This window comes from Urocitellus parryii, chromosome X, assembly GCF_045843805.1.
Source record: "Urocitellus parryii isolate mUroPar1 chromosome X, mUroPar1.hap1, whole genome shotgun sequence".
NCBI lineage: Eukaryota > Metazoa > Chordata > Mammalia > Rodentia > Sciuridae > Urocitellus > Urocitellus parryii.
Window position 1 is genome coordinate 85,150,468 of NC_135547.1, and position 22,852 is coordinate 85,173,319.

General features: G+C 34.8%; 1 non-coding gene across 1 annotated transcript; it reads left to right on the top strand.

Moving 5' to 3' along the window:
* The first annotated feature begins 2,206 nt into the window (after window positions 1-2,206).
* On the top strand, window positions 2,207-2,281 carry Trnav-cac (transfer RNA valine (anticodon CAC)). The gene has a single exon. It is a non-coding gene; the product is annotated as a tRNA-Val (tRNA).
* Window positions 2,282-22,852: the final 20,571 nt, after the last annotated feature.

The following is a 22,852-nucleotide window of genomic DNA, read 5'->3' on the forward strand; positions in this document are numbered from 1 at the left end:
ACCACTATCAATGTGTAAATAAGTCTTACTTGCTATGTTTTATTTCCTTTGTTTCAGAAAGGATGAAGCATATAGATAAGCAATTTTCCCAGAACCATTTGTTAAAAAGATTGTGTTTTATCCAGTGTATGTTTTTGGCATCTTTGTCAAGAATCAGATGAGTATGGCTGTGTGGATTTGTCTCTCTCTTCTATTATTATTTCAATGGTCTACATGTCTGTCTTTATGCCAGTATCATTTTTCTTTTGTTATTATGGCTCTGAAGTATAATTGGGAATTGGGTATTTTGATGCATCCAGCTTTGCTCTGTTTGTCAGAGTTGCCTTGGTTAGGGCTGGGGATGTGGCTCAAGTGGTAGCGCGCTCACCTGGCATGCGTGCGACCCGGGTTCGATCCTCAGCACCACATACCAACAGGGATGTTGTGTCCACCGAGAACTAAAAAAAATAAATGGATGTTAAAAATTCTCTCTCTCTCTCTCTCCTCTCTCACTCTCTCTTTAAAAAAAAAAAGAGTTGCCTTGGTTATTCTAAGTCTTTTCTTTTTCCATATGAATTTAGGAATTTTTCCAGTTCTGAGAACAATATCTTTGATATTTTGATGAGAAGTGCTTTGAATCTTTAGATCCCTTTTGGTAGTATGGCCACTTTGATAATATTAATTTTGTGTATCCAAGAACATGGGAGGTCTTTCCATCTTAGGGTGTTCTGTAATATTCTTGTAGAGGTTTTTAACCACTTTGGTAAATTTATTCCTAAATATTTTATTTTTTAAAGTTATGGGGAATAGAACTGTTTTCTTGGTTTCTTTCTCAGCTGATTCGTTATTGGAATATAGAAAAACTATTAAATTGCATATGTTGGTTTTGTCTTTTGCTACTTTGCTGAATTTAGGTGCAACTTTTAGGGCCTTCTAAGTGATGGATCCTATCATCCCCACATACTCATCAACATGTACTATATGTACTATCTATATATTTTATTATAATAAAATATTATTTATTTTTAAAATGTTGACTTCATGATTCACTAATGCATTGGGTCTCATATACTGAAAAACATGTCTCTGATTTAAGAATGAAAAAAGGGAAATTGACTGTGGGCATGGAAAATCATTCCATGTGGTAATGCAGCATAGAACAGTGGTTAATATATTGGCTTCTGATCCAGATAAACCAAATTATATAACTGACTTCACTAACAACTGTGTAGCCTGGGACAGGTCATTTCACCTTTAAAAGTTTTTATACCTTCTTTGGTATTATATTTCCTACTTGCAGACTTGTCAGGAGAATTAGAGATAATAATTGCTAAATACTTGGCCTATAGTTGTCTTTATTACCAAACAGCCTAGAAAGGGAGCTAAAGAATATTAACTGGGGTCTATGTTTTTTCAAAATGTACCTCTCAACCACTGTATTTCCTTTGCTGAGATGTATTTTCTGGTGCCCTGTGCTCCTTCCTTGCTACTTTTCCACTTTAATATGACATAACCACCTACCTACTTAATTAAATATGCAGGCCATTTGGAACAAGAGAGACTGAAATGCTGAAAGCAGTGCAACAAAACTGTGGTTCAGAAACTGCTTGGGAATGTGCCTAGCAGGACTCTTGGGAGGTTAGGCAGTTTCTTGATTGTTTCAAGTCAACACAGGAACTAGAACATTGATTCCTTGTTGTAAGACCTTCTGTGACTGTGAAGAATACATCTTTCCTTGATAATTCCTCTCAGTCTTCATTCACAGCCTTTGAGACAGCTCAACAAAGTTTTACTTGTTCCTAGTAGACCCTTAAAATCTAAGCCCTCACATCATCTTGCTTTGTCACTCTTAGCTGAAGACCACAGAGGATTCACACAGAAAATTTTCTTGGTGAGAACTGAACTCATACAAACCTTCTCATACAAATTTATCTATATATGAGATGTAGTATGTGTATTAGAAATGTCATGGATTTTGGAGTCAGATGTAATTGGATTTTTATTCTGTTTCTACCATTTGCTGCTTGTAATCATTTCTGACAGGTTGAACGTTATTGGTCTTTGATTTAAAAATAGTGATCATGGGCTGGGGATGTGGCTTAAGCGGTAGCTCACTCGCCTGGCATGCGTGCGGTCCGGGTTCGATCCTCAGCACCACATACAAACAAAGATGTTGTGTCCGCCAAAAACTAAAAAATAAATATTAAAAAAAAATAGTGACCATGGGGCTGGGAATATAGCTCAGTTGGTAGAGTGTTTGCCTCACATGCACAAGGCCCTGGGTTCAATCCCCAGCACTGCAAAAAAAAAATAATACAGCTAAAAGTAGTGATCATAGTAACACCATATCACATAATACTTTTTCTTTTTTTTAATATATTATTTACTTTTTTTTTAATTTTCTGCGGACACAACATCTTTGTTTGTATGTGGTGCTGAGGATTGAACCCCGGGCCGCACAAATGCCAGGCAAGCACGCTACCGCTTGAGCCACATCCCCAGCCTCTCACATAATACTTTTTCAATGATAAATGATATTGATGTTCAGTGAAAATAACTAGGATTGAGCCTCATGTAAAACATGCAATCAGTAAATGCTGCTCTTCCTTCTTTTCCACATACACCCTTTCTTCTTTCTCTCCTGATTAAAAAGAGAAAGCTATACTTTCTTTCCCAAACTTGATCTTTTTTTGTTCTAATTAGTTATGCATGACAGTAGAATACATTTTTATACATTATACACAAATGGAGCATAACTTCTCATTTCTCTGGCTATACATGGTGCTAAGTCACACTAATAGTGTAACCCTATATGTATATGGGGTAATAATGTCTGTCTCATTCTACTGTACTTCCAATCCCCACCAACCCCTCTCTCCCTTCACTCAATTTTGCACAATCCAAATTTTCTTCATTATTCCCTACCCCCCCCCCCAATTATGGACCAGCATTCACTTATCAGAGATAATATTTAGCCTTTGGTTTTGGGGGATTGGCTTATTTCACTTAGCATGATATTCTCCAGCTCCATCCATTTACCTGAAAATTCCATAATTTCATTCTTCTTTAAGGCTAATATTTTATTGCACATATGTACCACATTTTCTTTATCCATTCATCTGTTGAAGGGCACCTAAGTTGGTTCCATAGTTTAGCTATTGTGAGTTGAGCTGCTATAAATATGGATGTGGCTACATACTGTAGTATGCTGATTTTAAGTCCTTTGTATATAAACTGAGGAGTGGGATAGCTGGGTCAAATGGTAGTTCCATTCTAAGCCCAAAATTAATTGTATCAACTAAATATGTGCCCTGGAGAAGGCCAAGGCAGGAAAATGAGGTAGAAGGTGACAAGGGGTATTATTTCATTTAGGACAGTCAGAGAGGGCTTCTCTTAGTGACATTTAGTAGAGGCTTCAACTTAAAATTCTTAAATTGGATTTATTTATTTCTTGCTTTTTTTCTTATTCCTAATTTTTCTACTTTTTGTGGCAAAATTTTCTTTTTTCTCCTTTCTCCCTTTTCATTTTCTTCTAATCATTCTTTTAGCTTTTTCCTCTTTTTAAAATTTAGTTTTAGTTGATGCATAGCAGCTATACATATTTATGGGGTACAGTGTGACATTTCAGTACATCTATACAAGGTTTAGTGATCAGATCAGCATAATTGGCAAATAAATCATCTCAGACATTTATTATTCCTCTGTATTGGAAACACTGAAAATTATCTCTACTAGCTATTTTGAAATGTTCAATCAAATTTTGTTAGCCATAATTACCCTAATATGTTACAGAACATTAGAAGTTATTTCTCCTTATCAAACTGCACCCCTGTATCCATTAACCAGCCTTTCTTCATTTCCTTTCCCCACACCCTTCCCTGGCTCTGATAACCACTATTCTATTCTCACCTTCCTGAGATCTATTTTTAGCTTCTACATATAAATGAGATCATGCAGTATTTGTCTTTCTGTGCCTGACTTATTTCACTTAATATAATGGTTTCAGGGCTGGGGATGTGGCTCAAGCGGTAGCGTGTTCGCTTGGTATGCATGCGGCTCGGGTTCGATCCTTAGCACCATGTACAAACAAAGATGTTGTGTCTGCTGAAAACTAAAAAATAAACATTAAAATTAAAAAATATATATAATGGTTTCAGTTCCACTCATGTTGCTGCAAAAGACACAAATTCATTCTTTTTAAAAGCCAAATAAAATTCTATCATGTATACATAACCCTTTTCTTTATTCATTCATCAGTTAGTGGACATCTAAGATGATCTTGACTATTGTGAATTATGCTGTAATAAATATGTGAGGGCATGTCTCTTTGATGAACTAATTTCAATTCCTTTGTTTATAGTCACAGCAGCAGGACTGCTGGTTCATGTGGGAGTTCTAATTCTAGTTTTATGAAGAATCTCTATATTGTTTTGCATAATAGCTCCATTTACATTTCCACTAACAATGTAAGAGAATTCCCCTTTTTCCACATCCATGCAACAGTTTGTTATTATTTGTCTTTTTGAAAATAGCCAATCTAACTGGGGTGGGATGTTATTTAATTTGTATTTCCTAGTGATGTTAAGCAGTTTTTTCATGTATTTGTTGCATTTTTGTATATCTTTTTGAGAAATGTCTATTTAGGTCATTTGTTCATTCTTTATTGCCGCATGTTAATTTTATGGAATGATGGATTTATGGCATATTGACACATAGATATAATGTAATTTTATCAATTTCTCTCATCAAGACCTCCTCTTATCTACCCCTCTTTACTTTCCCTGCCCCCTTTCCCCACCTTATTAGTCTCCTTTCTAATTTTATGAGGTTATTTCCCCTCACCACTAGCTTCCACATATGAGTGAAAACATATGATATTCATCTTTCAGTCTGATGCCCTCCAGTTCTATCCATTTTCATGCAAATGACATAATTTTGTTTTTCTTAATGGTTGAATAAAACTCCATTGTGTATATATACCATATTTTCTTTTTTAAAAAATATTTTTAGTTGTATATGGACACATTACCTTTATTTTATTTATTTCTTTTTATATGGTGCTGAGGATCCAACCCAGTGCCTCACATGTGTTAGGCGAGCACTCTACTGCAGAGCTACAACCCCAGCCCCATCCCCAACCTTTTTATTTTTATTCTGAGACAGGGTCTCTCTAAATTGCTTAGGACCTTGCTAAATTACTGAGGCTAGCTTTTAACTTGCAATCCTCCTGCCTCAACCTCCTAAATTGCTGGGATTACAGACATGTGCTGCCACATTTGGCTTCATCAGCTTTGTTATTTGTATTCTTGATGATTGCCATTCTGAATGAAGTATGATAGAAACACAGTGTAATTCTGATTTGCATTTCCCTGATGGATGAAAATGTTGAACATTTTTTCATACAATTATTGACCATTTATACTTCTTTTGAGAAATCTCTATTCATTTGCCTATTTATTGAATGGCTTATTCATATTTTTGGTGTCGAGTTTTTTGAATTCCTTATATATCCTGGTCAGTAATACTCTGTTAGTAAGTGGCAAATATTTTCTCCCATTCTGTAGGTTGTCCTTTCACTCTGTTGACTGTTTCCTTTGTGGCGAAGAAATATTTTAATTTAATGTGATTCTATTTGTCAATTCTTGCTTTTGTTTCCTGGGCTTTTGGAGTCATATTTAGAAAATCATTGCTTGGGCCTATATCTTGAAGTGTTTCCCCTATGATTTTTTTTGGGTAATTTCTTTTTTTTTTTTTTAAGGGAGTCTTTTCTTTCCGGAAACGGATCCCTATTTCTTTTTTTTTTTAAATATTTATTTTTTAGTACACAACATCTTTGTTTGTATGTGGTGCTGAGGCGAGCGTACTACCGCTTGAGCCACATCCCCATCCCTGTTTTTTTGGTAATTTCAAAGTTTAGTTTACACCAAGATCTTTGATCCATGTTCATTTGATTTTTGTAGAGGGTGTAAGATATGGATCCTATTTCAATCTTCTTCATGTGGATATACAGTTTTTCCAGCACCATTTGTGGATAAAGCAGTCTTATTTACAGTATGCTTTTAGCACTGTGCAAGAATCAGATGACTATAAGTGCAAGAATTTGTGTGTCCTCTATTCTAGTCAACTTGCTTATTATTATTATTATTATTATTATTAGTAGTAGTAGTAGTAGTGGTAGTAGTAAATGGGAGTGAGCACAGGGGCACTTAAACACTGAGCCTCACCTCTAGCACTTTTTAACTTTTTTATTTTGAAATAGGGTCTTGCTAAGTTGCTGAAGGCCTTGCTGAATTGCTGAGGCTGGATTTGAATTTCAATTCTCCTGCTTAAGCCTTCCAAACAGCTGGAATTATAGGTGTGGGCCATGCCCGGATGTATTTGTTTTTATGCCAATACCATGCTATTTTTATTACCATGGCTCTGAAGTATGATATTAGGCATTATAAAGCCTCCAATTCTTCTTGCTCAGGTTTGCTTTGGCTATTCTGGGCATTTTATTCTTCCAAATGAATTTTAAGACTGTTTTTACTAGTTCTGTGAAGAATGTCATTGCTTCTGTGTTGCTGGTTATTGTCATCTTTTCAACAGATTATATGGGAGGCTGTTGAGAGCTGTCTGTGGGCTGTATGTGTACTATATTGCACATTGCAGTCTAGTGAATAGGATCTTCTACTGTCTGGGAACTTCCTGTGGACATTTCCTCTGGCTGACTTCCCAGACACATTGTGAGTCCTATTCCGTTCTGTCAAAAGTCTCACACAGCACCTGAGATGGCATGACCTGCTGTCGCACAGCCCCTCTGAGATGGGTGTGACCTGCCAAGATGCCAATCAACCTGCTGATTTCAAGACACCATGAAGCAAGACTCCACCCCTGAAACCTTATCCCTGCCTTTGGTGTCCCCCCTTAAATAAACCATAGGAGCCATTTTCTAATGGTCTAGCTCCAGCTCCTGTGTGGACCTATCAGGGGCTCCACCTTTTTGAAACTATCTTTCCAACTTTGTCTTTTATTCTTCACTAATTATTATAGACTTTAATTTCTTAGGAGGCTTATCCCTCCGAGCAGGCAAGAATTCCTTGGCAAGGTGCTGGCAACCCTGCGATAGGAGGCCATACAATCTTTGATATTCTGAGCCTGGATCACCTGAGGCACAATTCTTCCTGAAACGGTTGGTCATGCTGGTCAAGGCATATTCTGTTGCCCCCAATAGGCAACTGCTGGGTCAGGGTGGCAACTTGCTTTATGAGTTCCCAATCTTCTGCCTCTGCTTCCTGCCACATGGTCGCTTATAAATGACTGCACACTGGCATTCCTGGTTCTTACCATACTGTTCACCTGTGGACTGAGAAATTTTGGTTGCTTTTTATCCAACAACCTCCCCTACTATCTCTGGGTCCATTAAGATCAGCCTCCCTATTTCATGGGTTCCCCTAAGCCAATTTTTTTTTGCCATACCTTTATCTCTCTCTGCCTGTGCTCCCTACTGCCAACTGTGTACTATCAGTGCTACACCAAGATTGCACCTGCCACCAGCCAAGTTGGTGCATCTCTAATGTATTATTTCTTATGCTATGTTTGAAGTTTTTGACTATGTGTCTATGGTTTGTTTTACTGCCCAGTGTTGAATTTCAGTGAATTCCCTTACTTACCCACTTTGCTGAGGAGTAGTCTTTCTACTTTTTAATTGTTTTTTTTTTTTTTTTTTTTTGGTACTGTGGTTTGAACTCAGGGGCACTCGACCACTGAGCAACATCCCCAGCCCTATTTTGTATTTTATTTAGAGACTGGGTCTCATCGAGTTGTTTAGCGCCTCACCATTGTTGAGGCTGGCTTTGAACTTGTGATTCTCCTGACTCAGCCTCCCGAGCTGCTGGGATTACAGGCATGTGACACTGTGCCTGGCTTACTTTTTAAGTTTTGAAATAAGGAACTGTTGGGAAGTGTACCTTCCTTTAATCTACCACCTTTTCTGTCTCTAAAAAGTTTTACTGTAATTCATTTTAAGTAATCTGTCTTTTCATTAAGAACTGCCTTTGTCTTAGTCACTACCGGATCTTCAGTAAGTAGTTAGATAGAATATCTTCCATACAGTAATTGGTTTAATAAATGTTTGCTGAATGAATAAATAAAAGGAAGAGAAAGAGAGAGGGGTGTGCGTAAGGCTAGATGATGACAATTCTTCAAAGGAAAGCTGAATGTGGGTTTTATCGTTCTAGCATCATGGGTTAATTAGCAATATTTTAGGAACATTAGCAATTTTTAGGAAGATTAATCTAGTTATTTAAGGTAGGCATATGCCAGTAAGAAAGAGATACAAATGAAAATACTATTGCATGGAATATAAAAAGAGCTCCCTGGAAATCTGAAAATCAGAATCAGTTACTAACAATCTGGGTTAATTTCGACAATTTATATTTCCTAATATACATCAATTTTATTGTGAAGTGAAGGAACTAAATAAGCTCTAAGGTTATATCTACGATAGCATTCTAAATTTTAAAAGGCAAGAAAGCAAGGGGAGGCAAGGTAAGAAGCAAGGGGAAACCTGTGCAATAGAAACAGGTTTGGACCTGCAAGTTGGTCATGTACTTATTATACACACACACACACACACACACACACACACACACACACACACACACGCATGCACAAATTCAGGCATTAAGGGATACACAGTCTTCTTCCTCTTAACAATAAGTAAGACCAAGAACTGTATGGAACCCTGTCTTTAAAAGCAGTATGTGGCAACTACCATTTTTTCTTCCCTACAATCCTATTAGAATTTGACCTGGATAAGACTACAAAGAAAAAATGATGGCAGACAGCTTATCTTTTGAATCTTTAAAAACATTGACTTTAGGAACATCTGTTCATTTATTTAGAGAAGCAGCATGAACATAGGAATCTAGCTGTAATCTTACTGAAGATCCAGTAGTGACCTAGACAAATACAGTTCTTAATGTCCAAAGAAAAGACAGATTACTTAAAAATGAATTACACTGGAAAGAACTAAGATAATCTGGTAAAAATGAGCTGCCTTTGGGTTTTAGGCATATTTTTTCCCTGATTTTATAAGTAACATATGAGGATTGTATGAATCATGGGAAAAAATATACAAGAAGGAAGTCAATTCAAATTACTCATACATCTGTTACACAGAAATAAGGATTAATTTCCAGTCTGAAAGTGAGAATAAAGGGTATATGTTATTTTTATATCATAGTGATAAAGTACATACTTACTTTATGTTAGGAATTTTTAAATTTTTTTTTAAAATTTCTTTTACTTGTAGTTGGATGCAATACCTTTATTTAATTTATTTATTATTATGTGCTGCTGAGGATGGAACCCAGGGCCTTGCATGTGCTAGGCAAGCACTCTACCACTGAGCCACAACCCCAGCCCCATACATTAAGAATTTTTTTTTTTTTAAAGAGAGAGTGAGAGAGAGAGAGAGAGAGAGAGAGAGAGAGAGAATTTTTTTTAATATTTATTTCTCGGCAGACACAACATCTTTGTTGGTATGTGGTGCTGAGGATCGAACCCGGGCCGCACGCATGCCAGGCGAGCGCGCTACCGCTTGAGCCACATCCCCAGCCCCCATTAAGAATTTTTAATGGCATCACTAATGCTTGCTTTTTAAGTATTTTATAATTCTTTATGGTAGTATCATATATCATTATATGGATATATCATAATTCCCAAGTGTGTTAGTCAGCTCTTGTGTGGTGAGACCAAGGACCTCACAAGAACAAGTTAGAGGAGGAAATCTTTATTTGGTGCTCATGGTTTCAGAAGTCTCAGTCCATAGACAGCGGACTCCATTGATCTGAGCCTAAGATGAAGCAGAACATCATGGGGGAAGGATGTAGAGGAGGAAAGCAAATCAGGATATGGCAATCAGGAAACAGAGAGAGAGAGCTCTGTTCATCTGGGACAAAATATAAACCCTAAAGGCACGTACCCTGGTGACTCACCTCCTCCAGCCACACTCTACCTGCCAAATGTTACTACCTGGTTTAACCCTATCAGTGTATTAATTCACTAATTAGTTTACAACACTCATAAAGTAATCATTTTACCTCAGAACACTCTTGCATTGTCTCACACAGAAGCTTTTTTTGGGGGACACCACATATCCAAACCATAACAATAAGAACTGGATGTTTAAGTTGTTTACATTTTCACTACTCTAAATAATGTACATAATTTTTTGTCCATGATTATAAAATTATATTCTGCCAGAACTGAATTTCCATAACTTCTCAACCCCTACTATCTATTCCCAACTCATTTTCATACATTCTGCATCCTGTAAGTCTCAGAAAAAGAAATAATTATCCCTCCCTCTCTCAGTATAAATCTCTTAATTGCTTTAATTACTCTGTGAGACCTCTCTCTCTCACCTGATTGTTCTAATTTTTCACAGACTTCTCATTGTCTCAGAACAAACTAAAGATTTTTTCTCATCTTAAAATTACTTTCTCTTTTTCCTTTTATTTATTCATTTATTTAGTTATAGATGGACACAATATACCTTTATTTATTTATTTGTATGTGGTGCCAAGGATCGAACCCAGTGTCTCACATGTGCAAGGCAAGTGCTCTACCACTGAGCCACAACCCCAGCCCCTGTCTCCCTTTTAATTTCCATCTCTAAATTTCTTTAAATAGTTATCCATTTTAGATATCTCCATTTGCATTTATTTTTGATTCATTGCAAGCTGTCATCTACCCATTGGACATGCATACTAACAAATGTATGAAAAATGATCAATATCATTAGCTATCAGGGAAACGCAAATCAAAACTCACCCCAGTTAGAATAGCTATTATGAAAAAAAAATAATAAATGCTGACAAATATGTGTAGAAAAAGGAACTCTTATACACAACTGTTGAGAATGATCCAGCTATACCACTTTTGGATGGAGATATATATATATATATATAAATAAAATCTCCAAAGAAAATAAAATCAACATGCTAAAGCAATATATGCATGCTTATGTTGTATCACTGTTCACAATAGGTATGATATAGAATCAGTGTGAATGCTCATCAACATATGAATGAATAAATAAAATGTGGAATAGGGGCTGGGGGTACAGCTCAGTGGTACAGTACTTGTCTAGCATTTGTGAGGCTCTGGCTTCAATCTTCAACAACAAAAAGGTGAAAAACAAGGAGGGAGGGTAAGAAAGAGAGAGGTGGGGATAAAATGGGGTGGGAAGAGAGAAAATGTGATACACACACACACACACACATATACATAATGGAATATTATTCAGCCACCAGAAGAAAATCCTGTTATATGAGGTAAAGTGGATGGAAATGTAGTACAGTATGTTAAGTGAAATAAGTCAGACACAGCAAAACTAGGTATTACATATTCTCTCATGCTGAAGGTGAAAAAAATAAAAGAATTTGACTTGAATGTAGAATAGTGATTAATAAAGTTGGGAAGGGTGTATTGGGGTGGATAAAAGGAGATTAGATTTAATCAGTGCATGCTGTATGTATATGTGGAAATAACACACTGAATCCCATAAATATGAACAAGTAATATAAAAATAAATTATATATAAAAGAAAACTCATTCATGACCTCTTTTCAATTATCCTTTATGAACTTTCTGAATGATTCGACATTTTTGACCCTTCACTCTTTTCTTTTTAAATTTTTTTCCCTTCACTCTTTTCAATCCTCTTCTTCTCGTCTCTTCCACAAGGTCTTTCTCTGTTGGTTTCCCTCTAGGTTTATGAATGCCAACTCTTGGCTTATTTTATAGCACTATGTTTTTATTATTGTTTCTCCCTAGGACTCTAGTTCCTCTTTTCCTCCTTGATTTCATTTGTTCTGATAGTTTCAGTTATCATTCCACAAAGATCTAAGTTTTAGTTTCAGCAGAGACTACATTTCTAAGAGCCATATCTTAGAAATAAGTTTGTCTTCATTTTAAAACTGTCAAAAATTCAGACCTATGTAGAATAAAATATAAATGTTCACTTTCACTACTACACATGATTGTTTGTATAATTTAAGGATAATAACATGTCTAGCAGATAAAAAAAGAGTTCCATAAGTTAGGGAAAAACTGAGTTTATTGAAGGATTTCTAAGACTATATAATATATAAAAGTGCATTGTCAATTTTCACAAGTACAAGGCATTCTCCAAAATGTATTTGATCATAAAATCTTTTCTCCACAGAGAATTGTATGAGGCTAGTGTTGTGAGAAATTTGTAATTAGAATGTTGGATAAAGAGACTAGGACCTGTTTTTGATACCTGTTTCTCAGAAAATTCATGTACTCTCATACCGCTGTGCTTGAGCACATGCTCTTCCTGATGTCTGGAATGCCTTTCAACCTGCTATTATGGTTTGGATGTGAGGTATCCCTCAAAAGCTCATGTGTGAGTCAATGAAAGAAGGTTCAGAGGAGAAATGATTGAATTGTGAGTCTTAACCCAATCAGTGAACTAATCCCTTGATAAGGAGTGGTAACTGAAGTTGTAGGGTGTGGTTGGAGGAGGTGGGAATTAGGAGCACGGCTTTGGGATATATATGTGTATCTGGCAAGTGGAGATCTCTCTCTCTCTCTGCTTCCTGATCACATGATTGTGAGGTGCTTCCCTCCACCACCATGATGTTAAGCCTCATCTTGAGTCCCGAGGATTGGAGTCTGCTGTCTATGGATCGAGACCTCTGAAACAATGAGCCCTCAATAAACTTTTCCTCCCTTAAAATTTTTCTGGTCAGATATTTTAGTCACAGCTGTGAAAAAGCTGACTAAAACACCTGACTCTTATATATCTAGTGAAGCCTCCTTGTCTTTCAAGTTTTAACTGTATGAGTCATGAAAAAAATTTGGTAAGTCATAAATGGGAATCTGATAATAGTTAACTCAGAACAGTAAGCTTCTTCTTCTTCTTTTTTTTTTTTTACCGTTTCCTGTTACTGTTTCTCCCTCTCCCTCCCACCCTCCCTCCTTCCCTTTCTCTCTTTCTCCATTTCTCCTCAGCACTGTGGTATCCTTAAAAACCACAGCAACACAATAAAAACTCACTAGACTGGCAGCAACTAGAGGGTGTAGAACAGAGGTATAGCTTCTTCAAAGCTTCAAGCATAGAATTGTCATTCTTTTATCTGCCTGCTGATTGATTGGCAGCCACCTGCAAGACTAACTTTATTTAACCCAACACCTGAATATTCAAGTGCCAGTAGTTCATTTCCCAGGAACATTTATAGAAAACATCATAGAAAACATTGTTCCTTTACTACTTGACTTTTTCAACAATAATTTTGCTTTATTTATTTTATTTTTATTGGTGAATATTAGACAGACTGGTAAGTTTCATTGTGGCACATCCATCCATTCATATAACATAATTGGATCAGATTCTTCTGGGGAAGTCTTTAGGGAGTTCTAAATAGTGGATCATATCATCTGCAAATAGGAGGGTAGGGTATGGCTGGAAGCCCAATTATTGGCTTCTTTCTTGCCTATATGTATCCCCTTTTATTTTTCCTCTTGCCTAATTGTTCTGGCTAAAATTTTAAACAGTATATTGAAAAGCATTAATGATAATGAATATCCTTCTCATTCCTGATTTTAGTTTTTCTCCATTTAGGATGAGGCTGGCTATGAGTTTTTCATATATATCTTTTATTATGTTGAGCCAATTTCCTTCATATAGTTTTTCCATGGCTTTTATCAAGATGTTGAATTTTGTTAAGGCTTTTTCTATATCTCTTGAAATGACCAAGTGATTTTTAACACTGATTCAATTTATATGGTATATGACAATCGCTGGTTTGTGTATGTTGAACCATTCTTGAATCATAGGAATGAGACCAACTTGATTATGGTATATGGCCTATTAATTATGTTGTTGAATTCAGTTTGCAAAGTATTTTGTTCAGCAGTTTTGTATCTGTTTATCAAAGATATTGGTTGATAATTTTCTTTTTTGCTGTATTATACTGGTTTGGTATCAGGGTGATACAAACTTTGTGTTAACATGCTGGAGTTTTTTGACCCTATGTTATCTTCTGCTAATGACAGTGTTTCCAATTCCTAGGCCTTTCATCAACTTTGAAATGATTTTTGTGCAGGATGAGAGATAGTTATCTAGTTTCATTCTTTCACATATGAATAAATAATTTATGTAGCACCATTTTTAAAAAATGGTATCTTTTCTGCAACATGTTTTTGTTACTTGTGTCAAGGGTCAAATGATAGTATCTATGTGGATTTCTGTGTTTTCTATTCAATTGGCTTTTATATCTGTTTTTATGCAAACATTATGCTGCTTTTGTTAATATAGCTTTGTTGTATAATTTGAAAACACGTATTGTGATGCCTTCAACATCGCTCTTATTGTTTAGTGTTCCTTTGTTTATTATGGGTCTTTCATTTTTCCATATGAAATTAAATACTGTTTTTTTTCTAGTTCTGTGAAGAATGTCATTGGTATTTTTATGGGTATCTCATTGAATGTGTAGACTGTGTTTGATAATATAGCTATTTTGACAATATTGTTTCTGCCTTATTCAAGAACTTAGGAGGTTTTTCTATCTTCCAAGACCTTCAATTTCTTTGTTAAGTGTTGCATTATTTTCATTACAGAGGCCTGGTATCTCCTTCATTAGATTTATTCTTGCATACTTTGTATTTTTGAGGCCACTTTGAATGGAATTGTTTTCCTGATTTCTTTAACAGTTTCATGATTGGCATATAGGAAAGATTGATTTTTGCATATTGATCTTGTATCCTGTTACTTTGCTCAATTTGTTTATGAGGTCTAAAAGTTTTCTGGTGCAGTTTTTTGGATTTTTTTTGTCGGTTTGCTCTTTCCATTTATTTATTTTTATATTTACATATATTATTTGAATTCAACATTTTAGATTTATATACATATATATTGATATATATTCCAAAAGTAACCCTCTCCATAAACCTAGTCCATAACTCAGAACTCAACCTAACACTACCCATATCCATGAGCCTTTTATACAGAAATTATAATCATTACATTAATATCCATGTATATATTTACACATATATTCCTATATATGTATCAGTAACCAAAATACTACACATAAATTTTCATACATATTCAGTTACATGTTTATAACCTATAGCTAAATCAAATTGTAAACATCATCTCAAAACAAACTAATTATTTGCAAATTCAGATACACATAAATATTTTACATATATCTTTATTGTATTTATATATATGGATATAAATGTGCAAACACTAACTCTAACCTTAACCCTTTTCACAATATAATCCTGTCCATACAACTGTGGCTCAACAGAAACCTCTACACATATAGACCAGATCACTTTACATAAATGTACCTATATATTTTGGGGTATAAATTTTTAAATTCACATAAAAATTCATAGATATTATATATGTATTATATATAACATATTGTATTACATATATTATATTGTTATTATGTATTTATTATATTATGTATATTCAACTCCATAGGCAAACCCTAGATTTAACACATGACATAAAAATACCACATAACTTTAAAATAGTCATAGATAAAAGTATATATTTATAAACTCTCACATATAATTTTAATTATATATTCATATTTACATACATATATATTGATATATGTATTCCAATGGTAACTCTCACCCTCAACCTAGTCCCCTCAGAACTAAACCTAACCCTACCCATAACCATCAGTCTTCTATACAAAAATTGTAATTATTACTTTGAATAACCATATATATTTTTTACATATTTATTCCTTTATATGTTTATAAACATCTAAATGTATGTACCCTAATGCTAAACAAAATCCTACCCACAAATTTTCATATATATTCAGTTACATATTCATAAAATATATGTAAACAACAATGTAAACATCCATCTCAAAAAAATTGACTATAGGGCTGGGGTTGTGGCTCAGTGGTACAGTGCTCACCTTGCATGTGCGAGGCCCTGGGTTCAATCCTCAGCACCACATAAAAATAAATAAATAAATAAATAAACAAATAAATAAACTATATATACAAATCCCTACACATTTAAATATATTCATGTATATTTTTATATATGTACTTATATTTATATAAGTATATATTTATTTGGATAATAATGGTCAAAACCAATATATTAATAATGAATAAGGTTGAACTAGTAATAAAAATCCCCCATGAAAGAATACTTTAGGATCAGATGGCTTCACTGCTGAATTTTTTTCAGGTAGTCCTGGGAATTTAACCCAGGGCACATATCCACTGATATACATCCTCAGCTGTTTTAGTCAGCTTTTTCACTGCTATGACTAAAGGACCTGACCAGAACAACTGTAAAGGAGGAAAAGTTTACTTAAGGGCTCATGGTTTCAGAGGTCTCAATCCATAGACAGCCAACTTCATTCTTCGGGGCTTGAGATGAGGCAGGACATCATGGCGGAAGACAGCAGCACAGGGAAGCAGCTCACATTGTTGATCAGAAAGCAGAGAGAGACACTCCACTCTCCAGATATAAAACATATACCCCATAGCCACGCTTCCAATGAACCACTTCCTCCAGGCATACCTCACCCACTTCCAGTTACTTCTCATTTAATCTCATTAGGGATTAATTCACTGACTAGGTTAAGGCTATGACCCAATCATTTCTCCTCCAAGCCTCACATTGTCTCACAAATGAGCTTTTTGAGAACATCCAATATAACCATAATACCAGCCTTTTCAATTTTTTTTTTCAAACTTTGAGGTTTGGTCTAAGTTGCATAGGGCCTTGCTAAATCGCTGAGGCTGGCTTTGAACTTGTGATCATCCGCCTCAGCCTCCGGAGTCACTGGGATCACAGGCATGTGCCACCATGCCTGGCTTCACTGCTGAATTTTACCAACCAAGTAAAGAACAAATAAAACCATTCCTTCTTCAAATGTTTCAAAAACTTGAAGGAGAAGAAACACTTCCAAACTTAAAATAGTCAGACAAAGATACCACAAAAAATCTACAGACCAATATTCTGATGAACATAGTAGTGCAAATCTTCAAGAAAACACTAACAAACTGAATTCAGCATCAAATTAAAAGAATTATTTAGTATAATCAATTGGGATTATTTCTGTGATGTAAAGATGATTCAATATATGTACTATGATTTGATTTGGGTGTACCTTCAAAGTTTCATGTATTATAAGCTTTGTTCCTAGTGTGGTGATATGAGAGGTGGTGGAAACTTTAAGAGGTGGGGCCTAATTGGACATAGTTACATCACTGGAGGACCACCCTCAGAAGAGATTAATGCTGGTATCACAGAGTTAGTTCTCATGAGAATGACTTATTATAAAATGAACAAGACTTGCTCTTACCATTCTCTATTTTTCTGTCTTGCCATGTGATGTCTTCCTCTCACACGTTTCTGCAATGATGTCATCCACAACTGGTCCCTTACCATAGGCCAAACCAATGAGACTGCTCAATCTTGGACTTTCAGCTTCCAAAACTTTTTGCTAAATAAACCTCTTCTCTTTTTTTAAAATATTTTTTTTAGTTGTAGTTGAACATTATTTATTTATTTATTGTACTGAGGATTGAACCCAGGGCGTTGCATTTGCTAGGCGAGTGTTCTGCTGCTGAGCCACAACCCCAGCCCAAAACCTCTTCTCTTTATAAGTATCCAGCATCTGGTATTTTGCTACATCAATAGAAGATGGACTAATACAATATGTAAATCAATAAGTGTGACATAACACATTAAAATAATGAATAATTTTATTCATATTATTATTATAAGATGCCAAAAAAGCATTTGACAAAATTTAACATCCTTTCATGATAAAACTTCTGAACAAGTTAGATATCAAGTGAATGTACTACAACACAAGAAAGGTCATACAAGACAAATTCATATCTAACCTAAACTCAGTGATGGTAAGGTGATAGCTTTTCCTCCAAAATCAAGAATAAGACAAGGATTCCAACTCATACCTTTTCTGTTCAACATAGTACTGGAAGGTCTAGCCAGAGCAATTAGACAAAGGAAAGAAATAAAAGATACCCAGATTGGAAAGTAAGAGCTTAAATTGTCAATGTTTGAAGAAAACTCTGAACTTAACCTAGAAAAAATCCTGAAGATGGTACCCAAAACCAAAACTGTTAGAACTGATAAACAAATTCAGTAAAATATTTGCATAAAAAATCAACATACAAAAATCAATAGCATTTATACCCTAATAATGAGTTAACTGGAAAAAATTCAAGAAAACAATATAACTTGAAATAGCTACCAAAGATTAAAAAAGAAAGAAAGAAAGATACTGAGGAACAAGTTTAACCAAGAAAGTGAAATATCTATAAAATGACAAAAGCTATAGCCAGGCACCGTGGCTTATACCTGTAATCCCAGCAGCTTGGGAGGCTGAGACAGGAGGACCACAAGATCAAAGCCAGCCTCATTGATGCACTAAGCAAGTCAGTGAGCCAGTCTCTAAATAAAAAAAAATACAAAATAGGGCTGTGGATGTGGATTAGTGCCCCTGAGTTCAATCCCTGGTACCAAAAAATGAAAGAAAAAAAAGACAACTATAAGACATCAATGGAAGCAACTGAAGAATACAGAAATATATGGAAATATGCCCTTTCTTGAATTGGAAGAATTAATATTGTTAAAAAGTCTCTACTACCCCAAATAAGGTATAGACTCAATGTAGTACCTATCAAAATTTCAGTGATATTTTTCAAAGAAATAGAAAAAGTAGTCCTAAAATGTATATAAATCCATGAAAGACTCCAAACAACTGAAATGATCTTAAAAAAAAGAACAAATCCAGAGACATCCTACTACCTAAGTTGAAAATTTACTTCAAATCACAGCAATCAAAATGAAAGACTAGTATTAAAACTGACCCATAGGCTAATAGAACAGAATAGAGAGTCCAAATAAATCCCTGCATTTTGTGGTCAATTATTTTTCAATAAAGAGTCTAGTAAGGGGCTGGGGATGTGGTTCAAGCGGTAGCGTGCATGCCTGGCATGCGCGGGGCACTGGGATTGATCCTCACACCACATAAAAGTAAAATAAAGATATTGTGTCCACCGAAAACTGAAAAATAAAAAAAAAATTAAAAAAGAGTCTAGTAACATGGGTTGGGGTTGTGGCTCAGAGGGTAGTTCGCTTGCCTACCATGCGTGAGGCCCTGGGTTCGATCCTCAGCACCACATGAAAATAAAATAAAGACATTGTGTCCACCTATAAGTAAAAAATAAATATTAAAAAGAGTCTAGTAACATAAAATGGGGAAAACAACAGTCCATTTAATAAACAGTGATGAGAAAACTGCATATCCACAAACAGAAGAAGGAAATTAGATTCTAATCTCACATCATATACAGCAATCAACTCAAAATAGATTAAAGACTTAAACATTTAAGACCTGAAAATATAAAACTACTGTATATAAATATAGGGAGCATTCTTTATGAAATTTTTTTGGCAAGGTTATTTTGGATATGACTCAAAAGCAAATTCAACAAATGAAAATGTAGGGAAACGAGAATAAATCAAACTAAAACTTTTTGCATAGAAAAGAAAACAATAAACAGTAAAGAGACAACTTAAGGAATGGGAGACAATATGCAGCCTACACATCTGGTAATGGGTTAATATCCAAACTATATAAGAAATACATTCAACTTAATTGTACTAATTCAATCCCCAACCAAACCAAACCAACATACTGAATAGACATTTTGTTGAAAGAAGACATGAATGGTCAAATAGTATATGAAGATATACTCAACATCAGTAACTATCAAGGAAATAAATATCCATCCATAATGATATATCACATCACATCTTTTAGGATGGTCCTTTTCAAAATGTCAAAATAAAACAAGTGCTGGTGAAGATTTGAAGAAAAGAGAACAATTATACACTGTTGGTGGGGATGTAAATTGGTACAGTCTTTATGAGATAGTCAAGATATGAAAACAAAGTGTTCCATCATAGATGCATGGATAAATAAATTATGAGACATATATATGTGTATATAATGGAATATGATTCAGCAGTATAAATGCATGAAATATTGTTATTTGCAACAACATGGATGAACCTGGAATACACTGTGCTTAGTAAAATAAGCCAGACACAGAAAAATGAACATTGCATTGTTTCACTTGTATATGGAATCTTCAAAATAAATTTTCTTTTTTGGTAGCCTGGGGAGGGGGAAATATCATTCTGAGGTTAAAGACTTTCAGTTTTAAGATTTGTAATATCATAATATTTGGACACCTAAGATATAGTAATGTTGACAACAGTTAATAATAAAGCAGTATAATTGAAATTTATTGAGAGTAATCAGGGCTGGGGATGTGGCTCAAATGGTAGTGCACTCACCTGGCATGCACGGGGTGCTGGGTTCAATCCTCAGCACCACACAAAAATAAAATAAAGATGTTCTGTCCACTGAAAACTAAAACATAAATATTTTTTAAAAAAGAAAGTAATCAGATATCAATTTTTTTCACCATGGGTCAAATGGTAACGTGTGACATAATAGAAATGTTACCTTGAGTGTCAAAATAACTTCACAATATATATGTATATCAAAACATCAAGTTGTATACCTTAAATTCATATGGTGTTTATTTGTTGATCATAACTAAATAAAGCTGGAATAAATAAAGAAGAGTCTTCAAAATCTGGAATGACTATTTCACCTAGATTGTTTCATAGCTGCTTTTATTACACTAATTTAAAGAAATATAAATCAGAAAACATTATTTCTTTAAAACTGTAGTTTAGGCAAGAAATTTAACAGAAAAATCCAATCAGTTCAACAGTATTCAAACAAAAAAAAACTTTAAAAAATATTTCGTTTTAGTTGTAGTTGGGCACAGTACCTTTATTATATTTTTATGTGGTGCTGAGGATTGAACCTAGCGCCCCACATGTGCTAGGCAAGTGCTCTACCACTAAGACACAACTCTAGCCCCCAAATGAAAGAACTCTGAGTATAAAAACCTGATGGGTAAATGTATATTTGCTTCATGTATTTAATTTATAGTCATCAAAATATCATCAGATGTGTAAGCAACATTTGCTACCTTCACTGTCAATGTCTTCAAAGTTCCTAAATAAGTGATTTTAAATCTAGAATTTTATATACATGTAAATTATAGCTACATTAAATTTGCTGATAATTTTAGATTAGCCTAATGAGATGAATCAAGAAGTCTCCAAATTAGCAAACTTTGCAACTATTAGAATGATATGCTCAGTGTGCCTTAATTACACTCATGTCCTTTTTTCTTTCCTTTGTCTCTAGTATATAGCATTCCTCCTTACTTTGAAGATCCCAATTACCTATAATATTTAAGGAAAAAATAATTGGAAAATTTATTCCCACAAAAATGTTGATGATACAGTACGTTACTCTAAAGTGATTCAGAATTTTCAAAAGATTAATACTGTGTCTTCAAGGAATGAAGGTATTTTTGTTGTTGTTGTTATTGTTGGATGTCATAGATACAAAGATACACAAAATAAAGATATTTTTCTCCAAAACCTCTCAATATCTATTTTGTGGAAACCATTTCATTCCCATATTGATAAAGTTGTTCTAACATTTAGTATTCTAGTTGTAGGACTCTCTATTTACCCTGTACACTATCAAGGATTTTGCACACTCAGGATATTTCAAAAGAACCTACTTGGTCTCTGATCTAGAATTCCCATATTAGCAACACACTCTGCACTTTTACTTCATTTCTTCCTGAAATGTATGAGCAAACTGAACTGAATCTAGCCTTACTGAGTGTTGAAGGATGTGACTGATTATATGTGCCAGATAGACTGCCCATAACAACTGTGGAAGGTGCTGATAAAGAATTATGAAGAACAAAATATTAGAGGAGACTTTATAAGGAATTACAAAAGAATAGAACAGGATTCCACCTTTTGGGTCCCCTTCTTCCTCCGGGAGAAGTCTTTTCTGCTGTCCTTTAATAAACTTCTAATTTCTACTGTGAAAAAAAAACCCAAAAGAATAGAACATCAGTGTGTTATGGTTTAGATATTAGGTTTTCCCAAAAAAGCTCATGTGTGAGACAATGCAAAAAGGCTTAAAGGTGAAATGATTGGTTTATGAGAGCCTTAACCCAATCCGTGAATTTATCCCCTGATAGGAATGAAGTGGGTAGTAACTGAAGTCAGGGAAGGTATGGCTGGTAGAGGTGGGCATCAGGGGAGTGCCTTAGGGGTGTAATATTTTGTACCTGATGAGAGGCATCTCTCTCTCTCCTTCCTGGTATGATGTCTTGAGCTGCTTTCTTCCACCATCCCCTTCTGTCATGATATTCTGCTTCAGCTTGAACCCTGAGGAATGGAGCCAGCTTTCTATGAATTGAGACCTCTGAAACTCTGAGACTTATAATAAACTTTTACTCCTCTAAAATTGTTCTTGTCTGATCTTTTGGTCATAGCAGCTAAAAAGCTGACAAAAACAGAGTAATTCTGGCAATTAATTATTATGAAAAATGGGATGTCAGAATAAATTCAATGTAACTACTGACACAAGTGACTTTATAGTCACTTGTTGGCTACCTGTCCACCTCATTATATATTTGTTTGGCTTAATATTAAATATTAATAGTAAATAGCAAATAACAATAGCTAATTTCAAATTTATGAACTGGGCATATTTTTGGGGTCTTTATTTTTCCTCTAACAACTTGGCAATAAGGATTAGATTTATCAAATAAGACCTTCCACAGGGCAAATGTATTGTTGAAATTGTGGCTACCTTTTTTGTGGCCACCTTGTCTTACGTAAGGCACCTTATTTGTTAAAGTCTCCCTTTGACTA